Genomic DNA, 25,045 nt, shown 5'->3' on the forward strand with positions numbered 1-25,045 from the left:
TAGATATTTATGCCATATGTTCACATCCAGTGATGTGAACAATTTCTCTCCCAATTAATGTATACAGTTAATCACACATGTGTAATTGTTGCCCTCTCTTTTGAGATGGCTGTTGGGCATAATTACCCTTTAGAGTTGTCATTCAGAATGCAAGAGATGTCATAGGATTAATCGGACATTCCATAGCTTATTAAGTTAGAAGATCATATTCCCCATACAGGCTATGTACAATTATTCAACATATTCAGAACCAGATTATGTATTTGGGGATTCCCCCAATGTTTGTGAAGATGGAGAAGGAATCTTTTAACGGTGCCTACAGTAGGAAAAGTTGAAGTGTCTCTTTATCTAGGGGAAGGAATCAATTAAAGCAGGAAATACACTTATAATTATTTCAATCATGAAATTTAAAATGAGTCATTTGGGATCTCCTGCATATGCCCTGACCAGTCCTAGACCTGTTTAGCTTCAGCAATATGTCCTCAGATGGGAGCCTAGGACTGTTCAGTTATGCAGCGAAAATAGCTTAACTTGTGGAAAGCATTTAATATTTAATATATTAAAATTATATTCAGAGTTTTTCCTTGAGAAATGTTACCCAAGTATTACCAAAATTTAAAGCTGCATTTCCTTTGAAACAGGGCAATAGTAAAACAGGATGGTCATACCATATGTTGTCAATAATAATTAGTTCAGTAGAATGGCAAAAATACGAAAAAGACAAGGGTCGATCATCCTATTAAATTAGAATTGGGTAATCCATGACCAGCATGATATTGAAGTGTCTATGCAAATGATCTAAACCTCTTGCAAAATGAATCTTTCTCTAAAGAAAAAGGTTTCTCTTCCAGGGGATAGACACAAATAGATTTTAAAAATCTATTCTTCTCACATCAGCAGCCCTTATCCCAAACCAGTTGTATCTATAAATCATTATCTGCTGGTTCCTAAAATTATTTTAGGAATAGTGTAGTACAGGTAGTCAGTCCTTAACCTATGACCAGAATTGAGCCCAAAATTTCTGTTGCTAAGTGAGATGGTTGTTAAGTGGGCTTTTGTCTCATTTTACTACCATTCTTGTCATAGTTGTTAAGTGCAGTTGTTAAGTTAATAACATGGTTGTTAAGTGAATCTGGCTTCCCCAATGATTTTGTCAGACATTTTCAAAAGGTGATCACATGACCCTGGGATGCTGCAACTGTCATAAAGATGAGTCAGTTGCCAAGCATCTAAATTTTGATCATGTGACCATAGGGATGCTGCAATGGTCATAAGTGTGAAAAATGGGCATAAATCACTTTTCCAGTGCCGCTGTAACTTCAAGTGGTCACTAAATATAACTGTTGTAAAGGGAAGGCCACCCGTACTTTTCCTGTATATATTTAAGGACTACAGTAATATAATGTGACATCCACAGAAGCTTTTGCTTAAATGGGTGTAGTGGAAACGTGGAAGAACATTGTATTTCAAGGAAATAGTGACAATTTTTAATTTCTCCTTCACATTAAGAAGGACATAGAAGCTTAGAGTTCATTCTTAGTGTAGTTGTCTTGTTTTATTTCTGTCTGGGGAATAAGAAGAAGATGGGGAATCTTCACAGAGCTGTGCAAGAACCTCAGGACTATTTTGGTTAATACTGGCTTATCTGTATATATCCTGAGCTCTTGGTTCCTATCACAGGGTTCTGTCAGTTTACACCCTCTGCTCAGGGTTGGGTCCTGCAGTCTTGGTACCATAAAAACAAGGTTTTTAGTACCACTCTTTGATAAGGCCCCGGTAGTATTTCTTCAGCTTGGAGTATGGGCACAAACCTACCACTAGGTGTTGTGTCAATTGGCTGCCTTGGGTGTATCTCTGATGTCATTCCACTGGAACGCTCAACAGCTAAAGAGAGATTGTGTATGGTTTGGTATGTTATCCTTTCTTGAGTTTCTATTTAATTTTCCTGCTACAGTTAAACAACAACAGCTTAAAATTTCCTTCCGCACTGTTGATTCTGGATCCAAAAAAAACCCCCAATTGTTTAGACATCTGGTCACTGCCTGGACACTTGGCAAAATAATGGGGTACAGCTATCTCTAGTGGCACTGAGTTTTGGAAAGTCAAAATTAAAAACAATTTATATAATATAAACCAATATATAAAGAGATGTGTAGATCCAGTTAATTACAAACTAGGTAAAAAATATTAGGGAAAATGATTCTCACTTTTTTAAACTTCAATTTTGCTTAAAACAGTTTGAACGTAGAGCAAATTCTAGGAATTCTACAAGTGCAAATTCATGGATTAAAATGCTGGGATTTTTAAATGGTAAAAATACATTATTTTAATTTTACTTTGAACTTTTATTTCATTTCCAGTTCTATTTCAAGCTTTATTTGTCACTTTTGCTTCCTCCTCCTCCTTCTCCCCATCATCATCATTTTGGCCATTGTTTGTCCACTGCAAGATGAAGGCCTCTTCTGCATGTTTCCAACCAATAAGGTCCTGATCTTTTTTTGTCAATTGGACCCGCAATACTTGCTGATGATATCGATCCATCTTTGCATCTTAAAGGTAAAGTTTCCCTCTCGCATACGTGCTAGTCATTCCTGACTCGGGGGGTGGGGGTGGCGATGGTGGTGCTCATTTTGGTTTCAAAGCCGAAGAGCCAGCACTGTCCGAAGACATCTCTGTGGTCATGTGGCCAGCATGACTAAACGCTGAAGGCGCACGGAACTCTGTTACCATCCCACCAAATACCATCCCTATTTTTCTACTTGCATTTTTACATGCTTTCGAACTGCTAGATTGGCAGAAGATGGGACTAGTAACTGGAGCTCACCCCCTCATGGGGCACTAGGGATTTGAATTGCTGACCTTTCGATCAACAAGCTCAGCATCTTAGCCACTGAGCCACCACGTCCCTTTGCATCTTTATGAATGTGCTGAATTAGATTTTGGAGCCACATGATATATAGAACCTTGCTTTACATCAAACTTTTTAAAAGTCCTAAGTAGTACAACGAATATAAAGTGCAAAAAGACCCAGTTGCTAATATAGAACTCCAACTGGCTCCTTCTCCCATTATGCAGAACTGCTTTCCTCCTGCTCTGTCAGGTCATGTACGGTGTGCATGCAATAGAGTAGAAGTATCTTGTATCAGGCGTAAGTGGCAGTGACCTTGACTGATCACAGAAAATTAAGCAGACTCAGACCTGATCGATGCTTAGAGGGGAGACCATTATGAAGTATCAGACTTGTAGACCAGACTTTGAAGTTTTTAAAAGACCCCCCCCCCCAAAAAAAAAGGCAGTGACAAGAGATTCCATAATTTTGTCAAAAAGCTTTATCGATTTCAAAATTGTCCGTTTGAATTTAATTTCAAAACATTGCCTTCTATCTTGTACAACATTTGTTTTTCTGGGGAGGGGGAGACACACAACAAATACATAATTTAAGGCTGCCAGTAGGGGCCAGCCAAGAGCTATTCAGTGAGCAAAGGAAAGAAAGAGGCCTAGGAATTCAGGCACATAAGATAAACCTATGATTTCTTCCGCAAATGTCTGATTAAAAAAAAAAATCACATGAAAATACTTTCTACAACCTACAACATAAGCAAATTTTCAAAGAAATTATGGGGCTTAAATTTTCCAGAAAAAATAGTCCCTTGCAGCAAACATGACTACACTACAGCAAGCATGTCCAATCTGTGTGCCATTGGCCGTCTGTGACCATGGACATCTAGTAATGTAGCTCCGCAAAATCATAAATTTTTGACATTATATTGTAGGAAGTTATCACCTAGCCCTCTCCCAGAAAAATGAAATATCCTAGGAAATATTGATAAGGCAGAATATTATATTTTCCTGGATGTGAAAAAGGGAGAAACACATTTTAAACACAGAGTAAATTCCTGCAGCTTCCCCGCTTTGTCAATGGGCCATTAAGAAGGCCAAGCTAGTCCACTTTACATAATAAAGAGTTCTCCTCTTAACTCCAGAGTGATGGGATAAGGCAGGATAATATAAGCCTTTATTCAAGTGACCACATGGCAGCTGAACTCAATCAAACCTGAATTCAAAACAGCCTAGAGGGTTGCCCCTGCATGGGCCCATGTGAGTCTGGCAACCAATCAGAATACATTTCTTACACAGGAACAGGAAACAGATAGGTGGGACTGAACAGGTTATAAAAATCCCTGCAAGCCCTTCTTCACCCCTTCTCTTCCCTTCTCTTCTTCTCCACCAACATTGAAGCATGTGATCACCTTTTCTGTTCAGGGCTCGGGCCATGTGGTCCTGTCCACCATTAAACCATCTTTCCAAGCAGCCTCCATGTCTCCAGTGTCTTTTTCCCCACTTGGAGCCGAACCCAGAAGGACATTTCTTTCAACAATATGATTTTATATTATAAAACTATATTTTACATGTGGTCCAAGACTATTTCTCTTCACTCAATGTGGCCCAGGCAAGCTAAAAGATTGGATAGCCATGCTCTACAGCAGGGTTGAGAAATGATGGCTCTTTTATACTTTTAACAGATTAACAGAGTTGGAAGGGACCTTGCAGGTCATCTAGTCCAACCCCCTGCTCAAGCAGGAGACCCTACCTCTGCCTCTACCTAGGATCAAACTCACATCCTCCTGATTGTGAGAGGAGAGCTCCACCTCTAGAGATGACTTGTGGACTTCAACTCCCAGAATTCCTGAGCCAGCCGTACTCGCTCAGGAATTCTGGGAGTTAAAGTCAATAAGTCATAAAGGGGCCATTGGTCCCCACCTCTGCTCTACAGGATTGGTGTAGGAGGAGAAGGACAGTTGAAGGCACTTCTTTGACAGACTGCCTGGGACTTAAATAGGTTCATGACAGATGACTGGCCAGGAAAATCAAATGAATGTTGAAGGGGTGAGTAATAAACTGATACAAATGACAGAATGATTCCTACGTTTAGCCATCCAACAGACTGTTAGATGAGAAGATGCTCCCCACATCAAGACACTCTAGACCAGTGGTTCTCAACCTTCCCAATATCACGGCCCTTTAATACAGTTCCTCATGTTGTGGTGACCCCCAACCATAAAATTCGTGTCTCAGTTCCGAAGACCATTGAAAATATGTGTTTTCCGATGGTCTTAGGCGACCCCTGTGAAAGGGTCGTTCGACCCCCAAAGGGGTCCCAACCCACAGGTTGAGAAATACTGCTCTAGACCTAATTGCGTAGAGCCAGAAGCAGATACTGGTAGTCAGATTTTGCTTACCTTATGTAGCGCTATCCTGTCCAGGTTCATCTTAAAAGTTGCCCATTGCTCGAAGTAGGCATGTATGTATTCTAGGCACTACTTGTTCTTCTGATGGGATTTCTATATTTCTTTTTAATTTTCTAACACATTAACTCCCCCCCCCTTATAACTTCCAATTTTTGGGAGCCACACATAAGTGGTTGTTTTAAATCAGAAATCTATTGGTGCTATTTGATTCTTGCCAGAAAAAACAGTATTGTTTTTGCTTAAACTTCTGAATTCTTATGACCTCGGCTTTGGCTGAGTGAGCTGTGTGAACACAGACAAATGGTTTGTAAACCATGGTTTAATAGGCCAGAACATTGGGCAGAAGCAGCAATTGTGGTTTAGTCAATAAATTCTGGTTCATGTGATAAATAAGCTTCATGTGCTATACAAACCATGTTTCAGTTGCTTACGGTACATCCCGCAGCATCTCTGTTTGTGGCTGCGTCAACCACATCCAGAAGTGCAGTACTTACTGCAATAGCTCCCAATAAAGTGTAATTCATCTTCTCTCAGAATATGCCATGCTATCCACATAAAACCACAGAGGGATTGAATGCATGGCTTTTTTTTTTAAGAAAGAGTGGGAGGGAGAGGAGAAAAGGAGAAAAATCCCTCTTAAAATATCCTATTATTCCTTTGAAAACAGATGTTTTCATTTGCCGCTCACTAGATTTCATCCAAAGCAATTCCCCAGTAATTTCTTCAAATCACAGTAATTACCTCATTACTTTGATATTAATAGAATTCATATGGCACCAGGCAGTTAATTGAAATTAGCTCACTGCTGTCTTTACTAAAGAGAGATTTACAGGCTCTGAAACTCAAGGCCTAGTCCAGATAATGAGAGTGTCTGCAAACAGGCAGTCAGTTCTCATTCACACAGCCCATCCTTGGAAAGCTTATGCTTCGCATTGGGAAGATGACCTGTCTCTGTTTCATGAAAAATATAATTTTAAGATTGCTTTTTTTTTTTACAGCAAAGAGAAAAGCCTGTCTTTCTGCTTTTATGCCAGGCAAAGTATAGTAAAAGTCCTTGTATAAGGGATTTATAATACACAAGAACTACATTTTGAAAAAATAACGATGCCTTAAATAATAATGCATGTGAAAATAACCTTGTTTTGAATGGTATTTTTGATTTTCGTTTTCAGTTTATAATGACGCTAAATGGTCTGTTCAGTATTGGAACACATAAAACCAAAAAAGTCACTTAATATTTCAACTTGATTAAAGTATGACATGGCATTTGGTTATTCATACAGCTACATTATGTCTCCTTTTCATTCCAGTGGGAATCAAGCTAAACTGTAGATAGATTAATTATGATCTGTTAGGCATAATTGCATAGCATAATTGGTAGGGTCACAGATAATTCATTAATTTTAAACCATGATTTACAAAATATACTGGTTGACTTCTCAAAAAACATTTACCCATGGTTAGCTAAACCATGATTTTCTCAGCTAGGAGTATAGCCAACATATGTCAAATTTTAATCAGAGTCTGGATTTACACAAGATACTAGACAGTTACATATATAGAAATGTAGTTGGCTAGTTGGTGGTTCAATATGTTTTATATAACCAGCTCAAGTGGTTATCTTACGGTTTAGCATGTTATGTGAATCTAGCTAAATTAATTAAATTTTTAACTGTAGATTATTGTATTACATCGGGGTGTCAAACTCCCGGCCCACGAGCTGGATGCATCCACACTGGCCATGCCCATGTCTGGTTTATCGAAGGGAAAAATAGTCCCAATACGTCACGTGACACCACCATGACGATGTGAGTTTGACACCCCTGTATTATAGGAACACAAAATTTTGAGATGTTTCTAGGATGGACTTGAGCTGCAGCCTCTTCTACAAGCTGTCCTTGTGAAACATCAAGCCATCTCAACTTAAACTATCATGTACAGTCTTCTTGCTACAGATTACAAGTGCTACCCAGTCTGATGTATTTGATGTTCAAAGCAGCTATTTTTCTTTTGTGGTGTGTGGAAGTCTTTTGTTCATGCAGCGGTTATAGAATTTTGTTTTCTACACCAAGTAAAATAAGCAAAGACAAGAATCAGATGTTTTTGAGTAAATCTCCTGACGGAATTTGTATTTTCAGCATCCCTTGTCTATGTCTGTGAGGGCTGAGATTTCTGTAATTCAGCAATGTCTAGAGAGCCACCGATTCCATAGACTTGATATAAAAACCCAATACTTGGTAGAGACCAAGAACTTGCTTCTACACCGACACATTTCTAGATTAGGATTAGCATAACCAAGATACAAAAATTAAGACAACCACTAAATGGCAGTGGTTTTGTATGGCATTGGGTTTTAACTATAACCTTAATAGTCTTAATTGGAATGCAGTGCTTCCAATTAGCCTAAATAGGATATTCATAGTAGAACATTACTAGGGTCCAATCCTGGAGAAACTAAGTCTAGGTGAGCACAAACAGCTATAGGTGAAAACAAATAACTGTCTAATGATGCCTGAATTACACAATCACTTCTGAATTAGGCCACTATATATTACCACATTTCCCCAAGATCAATGGCAATGAAAATGGATCTCATTAGCCCTCACTGATACATTTTCTGGTTGTTGTTTTTTTAAAAAAAATAATGATATTTTCAAATTACAGCCAAAGATCTATTGTACTTGTTGAAAGCTCCCCTTTTGAAAAATTCATGATCAGTTTGAATAGTCCTGAGGTCTGGTTGGATAAATGGTGTTCTCCTTCTCCACAATCCTTTGGGGGGCGGGGGGGGGGGAGTTGAGAAAGAGAGCTTTGGGAAAGATGTGTCTTGTGGTTATTGATTTAAATGGATGTGCTCCCCACCCCTCTGCTGCCCACTTAGACTGAGTACTCTTGTCCATTGTGGTCTGGAAAAAGACATTGTCCTTTGGAGTTCACATAAGTGGAAAGATTCCACTTTTTAACCCAAATGTATTAATTATCTACCCAGGGAACAAAGGGGGTGCATTTGCAGAATGCGGTTGTCCAGACATCCTCATCACCCCTGAGACTATCATCTCCCCCACCTCTTTTATTTTCACAGTTTTGATTGAATCTTGTCTGTCCCATATCTCTGTGGCAGCTTCTAGCATCTTATGGAGCTATTGAGAGGATCATCCAGGGAACAGCTTTTCTCCCACCTGCTCCTCTAGTCAGATGGCAAATGACCCCAGAGACAAAGGGCCTGGTCACCCTATCACCTTTTTTCCTGTGTGCCTTGCCCCAACACATGTCTCTTTAACCTCTTTCTTGGGGCCAGCTGTTCAGAAGGCACCCTCCTTTGTCATGATTAATAGGGCCCTGGATCACATGGTTACGCAGACATATCACCCCATCTGGTCAATGGTCTCTTGTTTGTTTGAGACCCGTTGCCCTCTATGAAAATGATATTAAGTCTACCACCACTATGTCCTTCCCTTAATCTGCCCTGCTATAGAAGGCAACTGCTGGGGATGAGAGATTCAAAGACACTCAGTTGTGCATTCAAAGGTTGCCAGTAGACATCACCCATCACTCCATGAAGAGAGAGATTTGTAATTGATGTTTGATGTGCCTTGCATCTCTTAGTTCGGCTGGGTTGTTCACATGCACTTCCTGCTAATTTCATCTGTTTTCCTATAATTCTGCTGCATGCCATCCTGAGGGAGGGGACCTTTGGATAGCAGGCTGATAAGAGGCTGAAGCTCAGGTTCAGATCCAAGTCCCCTTCTTCAAGAAGTTGGGTGGGTTTTTCTTTTAACCAATCACAATTTTTCAGTGTAGTCTATCACACAGGTAGCTGAAAAAATTAATGTAAAGGGGAGACGGGCCACGTATAGAGTTCTGAAGGAAAGGCAGGATATATATGTAATAAAAAAATTTCACTGTAGTAAGATTTTTGCACAATCCTGATGCCATGTATGTGCCTTTTTTCTGTCATGACATAGGCCTTATTAGTAGCTCATATTGTTCACTTGTACAGCTTGCCAGAGACCTGAATGCCAGGACCCCTTATAGAGCTTCTACACACACCCCACCAACACTTTAGGCTTGATTAGGTGGTGGTTGTATAAGAATCCTAAAGTCCCCTCCCTTCTCCTTGCTCAACAGGTTCAGCACAATGTTTACTTTCATTTCATGAATGGAATTGCAAGGTGCACTGCGTCTTTCTATGGAGGCTTGCCAGCTCTACCATTGTAATGGGTTCTTCCCTAGCATCATCTCTGTTCATCCAACATAATGGGAGACACGCTCAATTACACTTAAAAACATCTTTTTTTTTCTAGCCAATTAAATGTTTTATGTGATTTGAAAAGATAATTGCAAAATTGCACCTGGCTCTTAATCAATTGGAAACATGAAGATTTAATTGTGCTATGTATTAAATACCCCACAAATGATACTTTCATCAAAAGGTCACTGTCCCGCAAATATGGAATAATGTGCTTCTCCCAACAGGAAGAAGATATGCTTAATAGGTCAGTCACTGTTGCAACTAACTAGGGAATCACATGGCTGCCTTTGCTAATGTATTAGGCATGTACCTCTTCAGACAATGAAATTGTACATTTCATAGGTCTCCAACACATGTGAACATTATGAATAAAATAAAGGAAATTTGGAGGCAGTGGTGAAAAGATGAACTATGCTGAACTTGAATAAACTTTCATCTTTATTTACATGACTATAGGAAAAATTCCTTTGAATGTAGCTACATTTCCATATAGCTTTCTTGGTAGCAGTACAGATGTGCTTTTTTCAGGATCAGCCAAGGTAAAGCTCCATTTATTAGCAGAAGGTCTTGGGGTTATGGGTTCTTATTGTTTAAACACCACACCTGATTACTTTATCTAAACCATGGGAAGTTTCCTTCAGGTGGAACTGTTCCATCAAGTCCTTAATACCAATCTGGGACATTGGGGGTACATGAGGAGGAAGTTAAAGCAAATGCAAGACAAGTGTTCTGTTGTTGATCCACTCTTTGGAATAATGGAAATTCCCGGGGAGACATGGATGGCATCTCCCCTATTGGTGTTCTGAAGGGTCAAAACTGATCTACATCACTTTTAATTTGCACAGATTGTGGATATTGAGTTCAGCTGTTGCAATTTGTAAGCTTTGTTTTCGTGTACAGGTTTCCTCAAACTTAAATATGATGCAAATAGTAAAAAGGTAAAGGTTCCCCAGGACATGTGTGCTAGTCGTTTCCAGCTCTAGGGAGTGGTGCTCATCTCCTTTCTAAGCCGAAGAGCCAGCACTGTCCAAAGGCGTCTCCGTGGTCATGTGGCCAGCATGACTAAACGCTGAAGGCGCATAGAGCGCTGTTATCTTCCCACCAAAGTGGTCCCTATTTTTCTACTTGCATTTTTTATGTGCTTTCGAACTGCTAGGTTGGTAGAAGCTGGGACAAGTAATGAGAGCTCACTCTGTTACGCAGCGCTAAGGATTCGAACTGCTGAACTGCTGACCTTCTGATCGACATGCTCAGCATCTTAGCCACTGAGCCACCATATCCCTTTGATGCAAATAGTACTTCTAATTTCAAAGTTCCAGCCATCACAGCATCCCTTGCAGTCACATGATCACAATCCAGGCACTCAGAAACTTCTGCATTTCCTACCATTACATGATCGTGATTTGCAACCTTCCACCAACATGGAGTCAGGCTGTATACTACATGGCTTTGATGATGGAGATTTGGATCCCAAGTGAGAACTACCTGTATTTTAAATAATACTGGATATTGTAAATCACTGAAAATCATCAACATGCTAGACTCAAATAACATCCTAAGCTCCAATGTGATGTGACTGTTTCGTGACTCAGTATTAGCCAATGTGGTGTTTCAATATATTGTGGGAGCCCCAATAATTTGCTCAACTCAGTCAAATATAATTTGGTAAGCACATTGAACAAACATACCCCTTTTCTTCCCCTGCTTATTTGACTCCATTTCTTGCCATGCTTTCTTTCCCTTCTGTTTTTCAACTATAATTTTCTCAGTGCAGAGATCCGTCGTCTTAATTCTTTACGAAGTGCCTAGTAGTGTGTACTGCTATCTTGATTATTATTCATGCCACTACATTTTAATGATTTGGATAATTATGTTATGCATGGAAGCTAAGCCGAAGTTATCCCCCACTGGTTGACAGAATCCTCCAACTTTGAGTTGCCAAGACAAGTCAGATGGAAGGAGTGTCAATATTCCATTGTTAGGGTGCAGAAGTCAGCTTGTCACTGAGGGCTTCTTTGTTCAATTCCTGTGTGACAGCCTAGCAAGAAAGACAGGGGAAGTAGTGATAGGGTGGACTGCAAATAGTGGTGAAGAACAGAGGGATGAAGGAGACAATGGCTGCCTTCTTCTTAACCTGGCTCTTGAAAAGATGGTTGGGTTTTACACATGATTTAACAATAGTTTATTCAAAAGCAACAACTGGCTGAGTTTTCATAGCACTCAGCACCAAAACTAAACAAAATGCATAATGGGTTAGCATGCTGGGTGAACCTAGCAATCTGAGCCTTTATGAAAGAGAGAAAACAACAAGAACATGCTTTTACACACTTACCCATGATGTTACAAGGCAATGTTCTCTTCATTCATCTTGTGAAATGTCTTACATCTATAGGTATGTATGTGCTGATAGTTCTTGATTTACAACTGCAATTGAGCCCAGAATTCTATTCATAAGTTATTGCAGTCATAAGTCAAGGCACCCACATAACCAGAAGTAAATGAGTGGGTGGATTTGTGATAGTCGTTGAGTGAATGCCCCAGTAGTTAAGGGAATTCATTTGTTTGAATAGTCACAATGTAAATTGGCAGAAAATATATAGCAAATCCTGGTCTCATGACCCCAGAAAGCTGCCAATTATCATAATGCTGATCCACCCAATGTGATCACATGACCACAGGGTGTGTGTAACCATTTACAATAGCCAGGGTGCTTGAAGTCACCCATGTCTTGACTGTCATAGCTTTGAACAGTCGTAAAACTTACTGCCAATAGTGTGAGATTGTATTTGAGCTCTTATTCATGTTTGATTGAATTCATTCTTCATCTTGCTCCAGAGTCACTTTTCTTTCATGGAGCTCCTTAATACCTTCCTCGGGCTGGTCGAAGAGGCCATTCTGTAGTAATTCTATGAAACATCCCTGTCAACCGCTTACTCCAGTAGCTCACCAAGCACTCCTCAGAATTACCTGTCTGCACTTTAGGAAATTCAGGGCATTTGTTAGATCCCTCCTCTCTTGGAGGGCTGTGGCATTGGAAAACTCTACTGAGTCGTACTTGGAGTATATTTAGGGAACACACATATAAGATTATATTTTATATGTAAACCTGTTTTTTTGCTCGAACCATTGCAAGCAATGTTTTCATTGCTGAAGATCTTTCTGTTGCAGAGGAGACAAAATTTCAAACTAAGTGCTAACTACTTTGGGGGTGTAAGTACAGAGAATTCTTGTGATTCGTGTGAGTTATATTGTATAATATGTCACAAACTGAATCAGCAAATATTGAAACCTCAGCTGGGGATGTGCATGTTGCACAACTCAAAATTGCTACAAGTATTGCAAAAGTACTATGAGTATTGATTTTATGGTTACAATATATAAATGTTGGCTGGTAGGTGAATTTGCAAATATGGAAACCATGATTAACAAGAATGGATTCTATTTATGGGTTCAATTGGACTTCAACAAAACATTCTTAAAACTGTCTATATGCTAACTTTGGGCAAAACATATTGTCAAGACACCTGAATTGGAATGCAAAGTCTGAATTCACGCTACTACCAACTGAATTCCTACACCATGCTATCCTGTTATTAATGGATTATTGTTTTAATTCAATTTTCTGAGTTTGCAGAACCATGAACTGTAAATTAAACATCCTGGCCTTGAATGTTATGGGGATCCATACCGTGGTTAGTTTATGACCTTTGTGAAAATGGAGTTAAATGAGTGACATATTCAGCAATAGGCCTGCTGGAAACCCACTCAGCCAAAATCTAGCCAACCATATTTTAACTCAGGATTTTGAAATCGTTTCATGAGATTAATTTTGTTTATTGTTTTATACACACCACATCCAGAATAGGATTATTTGTATTTATTAAATTTATATATTGCCCATCTTGCAGTTTGAGGTGACTTTGACCAGTTTATTTGGTTAACATCAGTTCAGATAACTATACATAAGAACTCTAAAACCTAAATATTTAATTACTATGTTTAAGTTGAAGTCATTTCTTTGATTGTAATAGTTATTTCACATGATATGTGATTTTTACTTTCAACACATCTAATAGAATGGTCATAAACAAAAGACTCGTGGATCCTTAATACCTTTAATAATTTATGTATAAAGAAACTTAGGTATGATTAGTGGGAACAGTTGCATTTACTAAGCATTTCTTTTCTGTGCAGTTCTTATAAAGAAGCCTTGTCTGCCTTGGCTTCTAGCCATATTTGCTTTATACATCGTGAACCTATATTTTTATTGAATGAATTTCCAAGATACGATACATCATATCCAAATGAGAGTTTTACTTTTGCAGAGGTATATGATCATGTTCTCAAATTTAATTACAAGCCTCAATAAATAGCCCATCAATCTTGTGCAAAAAATAGCTGTTGCCAATAGAACTGCACCAACCACATTCACAAGCAGCCCAACACGATATAATTTTCTCCTGTTCGGTTAGCTCCATTGATCTTGCCCATAAACTCTGGATAATGATTTCCAATCCACATGGAAAGGGGCTATGGCAACTAAAATATCATTCTTGGGTTTGTCTCCAAATTTTCTATTCAATATGGAGTATGATCAGACCAAGGCACTCATTAAACAGCACATAACAGACAAAGAACGCCAATTGGAACTGGCCAGGGCCTCAGACTTCATTGTCAGTGGATCCAACAGGCATTCTGCCTCCCCCATGGTATCTCTAGCTTACCTTGAAGTACCTAGAGCAGGGGTGTCAAACTCGTGCCGCACGTGCTGGATGCGTCACAAGCTGGCCACACCCAGTTTAGCGAAGGGGGGGAAGTCGTAATCCATCACATGAGAACTCCATGACGACAAAAGTTTGACACTCCTCATCTAGAGCCTTTATTCCAGCATGATGTCATGCTCTCCCCTCAGCTGCCCCTGAAGGCCGATATAGGATTATTCTTACTGGGTAAGAAACATTGCCCCAATGTAACTCTGGATACACAGAAACAACATATCTAATCCTGTACCACAGACACATTTGTGCTAATTTCATCTCACCCTTATTGCATAAACAATTGCAGCGCACACAATTTTACATCATTCTATCGCTTTCTGACACCAACCCTCTCACAGCATAAAAGGTTGCAAAGTTCTTTTGCAGCGGCACTCAAATTAGTTGGATTTGTGTTTGAGAGACTATAAATTAGATTTAAGGAGGAGCCAGTTCCCCAAATTGAGAGTGTTTTGTAACTTGATACAGGTAGTCCTTGAGTTATGAACATAATGGATCCTGCCTGTTTAAGTCATAACTTGTGGTAAAGCAGTTGGGTCACATGACTGACCAATTTTATGTTCCTTTCTGCAGTGATTGTTAAGTGAGCACCAGGGTTATAAAGTGAATGTTGTGATCATTAAGTGAACCAGTGGTTCACTATGAGCGCAATTTTACTGAAAACTGATGTAAATGCTGGTTTTCAGCAAACCTGCTCTGAATGTGGTCATGTGACCGTGGTACACTGCAAATGGCCGTACATGCAGCATGGTTATTAAGAGGCTGAAGTGTAGCCATTGGGGCAACCATCAGTGTCAGGGGAAATTTCACCCTGAGCTAATGAGGTCTTAGACCGACGGCTTTTCCAAACAGCATATCTTCAAGAAAGCGGAAGTAAGATCCAGTAACAAGTTCTAATTAAAACAAACTTTTAATATGAAAATAAGAAAATAAACAAATCTATCTAATTGTTACATTTTGGCAACAGCAGTTTGTCGCCCACCTTCTTGGCAGACGAACAGAAGATCAAAAGTAAAGAAGTCTCTGGAATGTGTGATGTATTAAGAAGCATGCGCAGTAAATCATTGCTGATAAGGCCTATGACCTGCCTATGACCTGCGCAGTAACTCATCAGTTCGGCTAGCAAACAATTAACGCAGTGACAATCAGACCTTCGAATCTGTAGCATAAGTAACCCCCCCGCCCCCCGGTTGTCCATCATAACTTTAAAAGGTCACTAAGTGACAAGTCATAAGTCGAGAACTACCTTCAGATACAGTATTCCAAATGCCAATCTTTTTTGCTCCCACATTCCTATACAGTACTCCTACCTTTTCTTTTACATTCTCATTTTTAATCGATACACCTTTTATATCTTCTGGTTTTTAACAACATTTTTTTGACCTTGATGTATTTAAGATTTTTTTTTGAATTACTGTATCTCACCCTCCTGATGACGGGAAAAAAAGATTGGATTTGGTTACTTTATCACGTTGGGCTGCTCGTGGACTTTGTTGGTAGGAGAGTCCATTCAGCCTTAGTATTGTGATCTTGCAGTCCTCCAGAAACGACTTTGGACCTGCTTTTTAAAAAGTCATCTCTGTGAAATGGGAGCTCTTCATTCCTGGGAATTACTTTGCTGGAATTTATGGGCAAACGGTGGTTCAATTTTAATTTCATCTGATATGCAGTAAGAAAGAACAATCTGGCCATGGAGACCAAATTTCTCTTCTATAGGCTGAAATTTGTAAAATTTATAAATAGCAATTATCAGTCTAGGCTGAAATCTGAGCCTAGAACCCGACAGGGATTTTTTTTTTTACTTGCACTGTTGCAGTAACACTGAAATATTTTAACATGAATGGGGTATTAAAAAATGGAAGAGTAATTAAGGGGTGACAAGGCTGAATCTCACCTATTGATCTGAGCTATTGCTTTATTAGAGGTTGTATCCTGTGGCGGTCATTCCCCACCAGAAAGAACATTGTTGGTGGAGTAGATCCCCCTCCTCTTTGCAGCTACTACACTTTATATTTCTCCAGGGAGCTGGAGGTCTATCAAGAACAGATTGGAGGGAGGTCACAGGGTAGCAAGGAAGAAAGCAAGCAAGCAAGGGGAAATTTAGTTATGCTGTGCTATTGGATGTAGCTTTACATTGATGCAGCCTACTTGTCCTCCAAAGAGCTTCAGGCAATGTAATTCTCCCTCCTTTTTTATTCCCACAGCAGTCTTCTGTGAGATTGCTTAGCCTGGTTTAATCACACACTTGTTTGGCTTAGGTTTTATGATCTATTCTTTCTCTTCATGCAGCAACACTGAAAAACGGCTTTGACTTTCCTATACAAGTTTGTGAACTTCTTCAAATGCATCTGGTTGGTCATTGCCTGACCCAGAATGCTGGATTCAGCAGGGCCCTACATTCTTATATTTAAACCATAATTTTACTGACCCTGTGTTTTAAAAAGAAATCTGATAAATTTCTACATGCTTCCTCATTAAAAAATGATGTCCAATTTTTGAGATAATCAAGTTGTTCAAGTTATTCTTTTGTATAGTTTTACTATACCTTGCTCTTGAATTGCAGCGCTGCATGGACATATCTGTGCAGTTTTCTTTGCAAAATCATGAAGGTGTTTTATTTGTCACTGCCCTTCTGCTGCAACTTTTCAAAAACAGAATCATAGGGCTGGCAGGGACCTCAGAGGTCTTCTAGAGCAACCCCGTGCGCCCAAGGCAGAGGACCTTATTTTACCTGACTTGTTTGCATTATTTCCAGCATTAATTATAGTCCAAATTGGACCTGCAATTTACATATACATATGATGCACATCTTGAATCAATAACATCAGCATTAATTATGGGGGGAAAATAGAAATCCTGAATGCCTGGGGTCAAAGAGTTAACAAGCACAACAAAGTACTGTAGAATGTTAAGCACCCATTCCATCTCATAAGACATTTGAAAATGAGCAAATTTTTATAGGGTGTTTTTTCCCCTCATTGCTTATAATTCCAGATATCTTTTACATGGTACCCAGGGTCTGTTTCTGCAAAGTTATCTGCTGTCCATTTTACACCAGTAACTAATCATTTCTGTTTGATAACTTAGTGAAGTCTGTAGCAATGAACTACTGCATGGTGTCACAGGTAAGGGATTATGACTTCAGTAGTAAAAAATATAGGTCTGGGAAAGAGTTTGCTTTTGCTACAAATGTCTTTGTATATAATGAATGTAGAAAATGGGAATGTAAAAACTGACAGGTAAGGATACAATCTGAATTCATTATGCAGAGAGTTGTAAATGGTGCAACGGTGTAATGTCATCTACCATATCTCTGGCCTTAATGGGTGGGGAAAGTATAGTCAAAGGGTATTTTTAAAAACACAAAAAGGTATTTTAAACTGCTGTTAAAAATACAAGATACATTAGTATGACAATAAATGTACTCTGAACAGTGAATATGTTTTTAAGAAATCACCAAGCAGTCCTCTGGTGTAGAATGTAGAAGCCAACTGCCAGGCTGGCCTATCTCATCTGCTGGTCTTAAAGGGTTTTCCCAAAAACTCTTACCATATGTCCTCCAGCTGGAGCCCCTACAAGAATGAGTAGCTCAGCTGTCTTGAGCTTCTTAAAAGTGACAAGATCCTGGATTCCACAGTAGTTGGAATATTTGCCAGTGCAACTACTCCTTAGACAACCTGCACTCTTCTGAAGAGGGACAATGTGCCATAGCTCAGGTGGCCTCATATACCCAGAATCAAGTAGAACTGCCCTTGCAAAGATAAGGCAAAAGGGTGGGATAGCTGTTACTATGAAGAGAAAAAAGAAAATATTTGGCTGCCCACTACATCCTTTGAGCTTGGTACTGAGCACAGTTGTCTTTTCTTCCACAAGAAGGCTACCATCTCATCTTCTGCAAAGAAATGTGCATGATATCAAAGGTCAGAGCTTTTGCTGAAGAAGGGCCTATAAACTTTGCCTCCTTGGGACATCCAGCCATATAGATAGATTAAATTATCCAACCTGCTCTAGATTTAAATTTAACTTGTAATTTCTCTATTTTCAGAGTGATTTGCCATAACTCTATACATAATCTTCTCTTGTGCTAGAATCATTAAAGGCATTCTTTCAAGCATTGTTTTGTTTCTTCTCTTACTGTTTTGATATTGTTTCAAGCAACATAGCCATGTTTTCTCCTCTTAAATCTTCAAATGGTTCCAAACTTGGAAATTAAAAAAATAGAATACAGTTTCAGATCCAACATTCTGCTTTGATATAACTGACTCAATTTTTGTAGATTGGCAATGCTGTCTACAAAAAACACAGGCTTTGGTCTGATCCTCTGATTCTCATTTTTTTTCTTGTGAATAGGGGAGGGAATGCTACTTCTTTGTATCTTTTCTCTTTTCTTTTTTCCTTTCTTGCATTTTTAGATTTTCTTTCATTTATTTTTCTTACTTTAGATTAATTTGTATTAGTTTTTATTTTATTTTCCAAAATACAATACAATACAATAGTAGAGTTGGAAGGGACCTTGGAGGTCTTCTAGTCCAACTCCCTGCCTAGGCAGGAAACCCTATACCATTTCAGACAAATAGCTATCCAACATCTTCTTAAAGACTTCCAGTGTTGGGGCATTCACAACTTCTGGAGGCAAGCTCTTCCACTGATTAATTGTTCTAACTGTCAGGAAATTTCTCCTCAGTTCTAAGTTGCTTCTCTCCTTGATTAGTTTCCACCCATTGCTTCTTGTTCTACCCTCAGAGGCCTTGGAGAAGAGTTTGACTCCCTCTTCTTTGTGGCAACCCCTGAGATATTGGAACAATGCTATCATGTCTCCCCTAGTCCTTCTTTCTCTTAAGCTAAACATACCCAGTTCCTGCAACCATTCTTCATATGTTTTCGTCTCCAGTCCCCTAATCATCTTTGTTGCTCTTCTCTGCACTCTTTCTAGAATCTCCACATCTTTTTTACATCGTGGCGACCAGAACTGAATGCAGTATTCCAAGTGTGGCCTTACCAAGGCATTATAAAGTGGTATTAACACTTCACGTGATCTTGATTCTATCCCTCTGTTGATGCAGCCTAGAACTGTGTCGGCTTTTTTGGCAGCTGCTGCACACTGCTGGCTCATATTTAAATAGTTGTCCACTAGGACTCTAAGATCCCTTTCACAGTTACTACTACTGAGCAAGGTATCATCCATACTGTACCTGTGCATTCCGTTTTTGTTGCCTAAATGTAGAACCTTACTCTTTTCACCATTGAATTTTATTTTATTAGATAGTGCCCAATGTTCAAGTTTGTCAAGATCCTTCTGTATCTTAAGCCTATCTTCTGGAGTGTTGGCTATTCCTGCCAGCTTGGTGTCATCTGCAAATTTGATGAGTTCCCCATTTATTCCCTCATCCAAATCATTGATGAAGATGTTGAAGAATACTGGGCCTAAAACAGAGCCTTGGGGTACTCCACTGCATACTTCCCTCCATATAGATGCAGTTCCATTGAGGACTACACGTTGAGTGCGGTTGGTCAGCCAGTTACGAACCCATCTGGTGGTGATGCTGTCTAACCCACATTCTTCTACTTTATCTAGTAGTAGGTTATGCTCTACCTTATCAAAAGCCTTACTGAAGTCCAAGTAAACTATATTGACGGCATTCTTCTGGTCCACTAATTTTGTCACATTATCAAAGAATGCAATAAGATTAGTCTGGCATGATCTGTTTTTGACAAATCCATGTTGGCTTTTGGCTATTACTTTGTTTGCTTCTAGGTGTTCGCAAATTCGTTGCTTGATTATTTTTTCCAGAATCTTTCCTGGTATTGAGGTCAGGCTGATAGGTCTGTAGTTTCCTGGATCTATTTTTTCCCCTTTTTTGAAGATATTTAATAACAATAACAATAACAAATATTTAATAACAATTATGTAAACAGATTCCAAGGTATTATGTAAAAGAGCAAATGTGAACACTATAAAGATGATGAGAAATAACCTTAGCAAGAAACACTTAGTGACTTTGAGTAAGTTGTGTTCTTCAACCCAAATGAGTGTACAGTTTGGGGATAAACACAGCAAGAATAGTCATGATGTACTCCTGATTAAATTATTACTTAAAATACACATATGTACAATCTGCCTTTTTTATTGATGATGCATGTATTTATATAGCTAAGCATATTTGTGGAAGGATATTTCTGTTATCTAATTCCTAGCTTGCAATATCCTTGTTTCCAATGCCACATGCTACAATAATTCATCTAGTTGCCCAATCAATACTATAGATTGCCATTTCAGGCATTTAACCAGGTCTCCACAAAATGTTCCTAATTTGTGTGGGGAAAATAGTACAGCCTGTACTGCAATTGCTTTTCTGATTATTTTTGTCATATTATGAGAAGGAATAACTTCTTATCACAAGAACAATTTGTACATCAAAAAATAGATTCTAGTTTTAGGCGGATTGTGAAGACTGCTGTGCCAGCAGCAGGCATTTCTTCAACATCTCTCTCTTCCTGAAATCTATGAACCTGCCTGGTCTCTTGACCTTCAAGAGATAAAAGTTAATTCTCCAGAATTAGGTGATTTTTTTTGTGTAAAAGCTCAATCTATAATTTTTGTGATTATGTACCGGTATTTATTGTTTTAGTTGTTTTCTGAGCAGGACTACAGCAGCCACTCTCAAGCTTCAAATCTATACTGTACTTATCATCTCCTGCACACTGGGTCCAATATCACATTGTTTCTATCCCAATTGTTAGGCATTACATAAGGAAAACATAACAGCATTTAAATAAGACTTGTAACCTCACAAATGTGCAAAGGCAAATTTGGGCTAGCCCAGAGGTGGTATTCAGCAGGTTATGACCAGTTCTGGAGAACTGGTAACGGAAATTTTGAATAGTTTGGAGAACCAGTAAATACCACCTCTGACTGGATTGTGCAGTAACCTTCCCCTGGAGTGGGGAGGGAATGGAGATTTTACAGTATCCTTCCCCTACCAAGCCCGCCAAGCCATGCCACTCCTACCAAGCCACACCCACAGAACCAGTAGTAAAAAAAAATTGAATCCCACCACTGAGCTAGACCATGACCCGTAGGGGAAAAAAACCATGGGTTTTGCTACAGAAGCCTATGTTAGTCAACTGCCAACATCCAGGCAAAAAATATGACTGTCAAGTACTGTGAAAATCAGGAGATTCAGACAGTTGAAATGATATTAAGATTTATTGCAAGCTTAAGCTCTCTACAAAAATTTGAACTACTAGTGAGTAAGGGAAATTAGTGGAAGTCAAGAATTCAAGGTGGGCTGGACTTAGATCTCTAAGAACTAGGCATGCGGGGACTCATGACTAATGATGTGTTTGACCCCTCAGGCTCAGCCTGGTCATCCCCTACAAACACAGTGACAAGTAGTAGAAAGAACTTTGCTTGGCAGCCAAGTAAAAAAGTGAAGTAGATGAATAAATGGCCTGACTGTATCTCCTGTCTTCAGTATAAATTTCAAAGTATAAGCAATTAAAGAAATGATAAACAAAGAATGAACTAGGAATACACAAACCTCTCAATTTTGCTATTGTCATTCATTCATTCAGGCACACTTTCTTTCTCAGGCCTTTGCATGAAATATTTGAATTATCATACTGGATGTAATAAGAGTTACAGTTTGATCCATTTAGAAGAACAATTGATATGTGTATAAGGCTTCAACTTATGACCAGTCACTTAGTGACTGTTTGAAGTTGCACAGACTTCCTGGGGGGGGGGGAGGTGTACTTACATCTGGATTCAAAGTTATGATGGCTGCCCCTCTATGGTCACATGACTGCACTTCGGGCACTCAGCAACCGAGCTGTATGTATGGCTGTTTACATCATCTCATAGTGATGTGACTGCACTTTATAATGGTTTTGCTGAAAACTAGCATTTACTGTTGGTTTTTGGCAAAACTGGCTCATAGCAAACCATTGGTTTGTTAAACTACCATAGTGTTCACTTAATTACTGTGGCAGTCACTTAACAACTGATGTTTGCTTAATGACCACTGCAAAAAGGGCTGTAAAGTCTGATCAATCACATAGATGATCTAATTCTTGACCATAACAAATTAAAAGCTGTGATGGGGGAGTTGTAACTTGAGGACTACCTATATTTTGTAATTCTTTATAGTTCTGGAGATACTGGACTCTCAAAACAGATGGAGGGTTTTTGCCGTCAATAATGTCAGAAGGATCAAATACTTTCTTTTCCTGTGGTTTATGCCCAAGGTGGAAATCCAATAAAATATGCCAATCATTCAGTGGAGGTCAAAGAAAATATATTTATTCAACTGAAGGTTGTCAAGTAACATTAGGTAATATCCACAATAGACTCTCCTCTATCTCCCTTCTTATAGGATTTTAGTTTAAAGATTTAGTCAATGATCAGTAGACTGGAATATGTTAGCTTATTACAATAGTTCTGTTCTATTAGCATGAACATCTTTCTCCTTTCCATATTCTGTCAAAACAGATGTTTTCTTATCTATAGTTAACCACAATGTCTGTATATATGGGTATTTTATCTTTCCTATGCATATGTCTTCCTATGCATAAGATATATGTCTTTTTAATTTATGTTTTGCTATGTGATGTGTTCGTTTATCTATTATGGCAGGAGCCATCCTTTTCCTTTAACAAAATAGTATTGCTGCTACCTAGACAATCTTTCATCAATTCTTAATTTAGACTTATTGTATGCATATAAGGAAAATATAGCAACAATAGGACAGGATAGGTTATCAGATAAGATATTTCTTTATAGAGAAAGGTATGGCTTTAAAAACAATTAAACTCCGGCTGTCCAGCAGAACCATTTAAATCATTGAGCTGGTTTTTTAAAACTTTGGCTGGTCCCAGTCACTAATAAAGCAGCTATGTTTTGTCCTCTCTAAATTTCCAGGCCCTCTTCAAAGGCCTCATAACAGCGAATCCTGCTGTTAAAATATGTTGAGCAATGGTTGAGAGCTGTGTTGTGTGATTTTTACAGCATTCACTCATCAAGTTGGGCATCGGGATCAAATGGAAGGATAGAAGAGTGGACTTTTAAAAGCTCTTCTGACTTCATTGGTACTGCATTCCACCATAGGATACCAGCTGTGCATCTTAAGGAAAAGACTTAAATGATGTGCTAGCAGCTGCATCCCACATGGAGCAATCCCAAAACAGGGTAAACAGGATACATTTAACTTCTTTCAACTCTCTTTCCAGTATTTAAATGACATGAGCTGAACTGAAGGCCATCTCTGTATGTGTATATCAGAAAGTAACTCTATATCTTTGGCCTTTTAGTGATAACACTATCTCAGACAGGAATGCATTACTTTCTTATATCTTAAATGAGACCTTATCTGAGCTTTTAAAATCAAGTATTGTTGCCAGACAAAATACAATGATCAGTGAGTGCAATGCTTCAGTGACAAAATGGTGCAGGCAGAGGTGTATCAACTATTAAATCCAATACTTCCACCTTCATAAGGGATTCACTGTGTGGGAAGCAGACTCAATTTTCGGCATTTCCAATTAGAAAAACCTCTAGAAAAGCCACCCATTAAAGCCAACTGGGTGACTTTGAGTCAGAAACACTCTCAGCCCAATTTACCTCATAGGTTTGTTCTTCTGAAGAAAATAGGTGGAAGAAATATTAGGTCTATTTTCTGCCTCAAATTCATGCATGCGCGCACACACACACGTAAAAATAAAAAGGTGGATACAAATCTAATAATAAACCAAACCAGGGTTGATAGAACTCTGTAAGCTTTTTGAAGTATGTCAACCAGCGCATAACATGCAGGTACATTCATTCGTATACGTGTATAGGATCAGAGGTGGTATTCAGCAGGTTCTGACCAGTTCTGGAGAACCGGTAGCAGAAATTTTGAGTAGTTCAGAGAACCGGTAAATGCCACCTCTGACTGGCCCCGCTCCCATCTATACTCTGCCTCCCGAGTCCCAGTTGATCAGGAGGAAATAGGGACTTTGCAGTAACCTTCCCTTGGAGCCGGGAGGGAATGGAGATTTTACAGTATTCTTCTCCTGCCACACCACCAAGCCATGCCCACAGAACCTGTAGTAATTTTTTTTTGAATCCCACCACTCTATAGGATTGTTCAAATCACACTGAACTACCTTTCATAAACCTGGTGCTCCCTAGCTATATACTTTGTCTGTCTTTCTGCCCGCCTGCCTGCCTATCTAGCTGTCTAGCTATCTCTAGCTAGCTAGCTATCATCATAAATGTTGGTCCAACCTATCTGCAGTGCACCAGGTTGTGAAGAGATGTTTTAAGCCATAATACGGTTTTGTTTCATTTTAGCTTAGTACAGCATTTCGGCTTGTTACCTTCTTGAAGGATTATATGCAGATATGAAGAGGGTTGCTCTATAATTCATCTTTTGCTAACCTACTGGCTCTGGATCTGACTATATATGTGTGCTCAAAGTGCCAAGCTTCATTTTCAGTATATTTTTGTACTCCATGCAACAAATTCAGTCCATTCTAAGTGCTGCCCAAGGCAACGTGGCTAGATTCAAAGCACTTTTGTCAAATCTCACCTTCCCCTTCTTCAAGAGAAATTCTTCTTGGCCTTGAATCTGGAGGATATTGCTTGGTCCCAGTGCTGAATCTATGTTGTGTCCTTCCTACTTACAACATCCTTGCAGCACAGAAGTCACACTGAGGCTGCCTGGAGAATAGAAGAAGTTCAGTGTCAATGCCCAATATGCACTAACAAATAAGATGGCTGTACTGTA

The 25,045-nt window shown here is 39.1% G+C and overlaps 1 protein-coding gene across 1 annotated transcript in view; it reads left to right on the forward strand.

Annotated features, from left to right (window-relative positions):
* The first annotated feature begins 4,739 nt into the window (after positions 1–4,739).
* CBFA2T2 (CBFA2/RUNX1 partner transcriptional co-repressor 2) overlaps positions 4,740–25,045 on the forward strand; it is a 125,256-nt gene continuing 104,950 nt past the window's right edge. The window contains exon 1 of the mRNA XM_081946714.1: positions 4,740–4,887. The gene's annotated coding sequence lies outside the window, so the exon portion shown is untranslated. The remainder of the gene's footprint in view (positions 4,888–25,045) is intronic.

This window comes from Natrix helvetica (assembly GCF_964273705.1).
Source record: "Natrix helvetica genome assembly, chromosome: 3".
NCBI classification, from domain to species: domain Eukaryota; kingdom Metazoa; phylum Chordata; class Lepidosauria; order Squamata; family Natricidae; genus Natrix; species Natrix helvetica.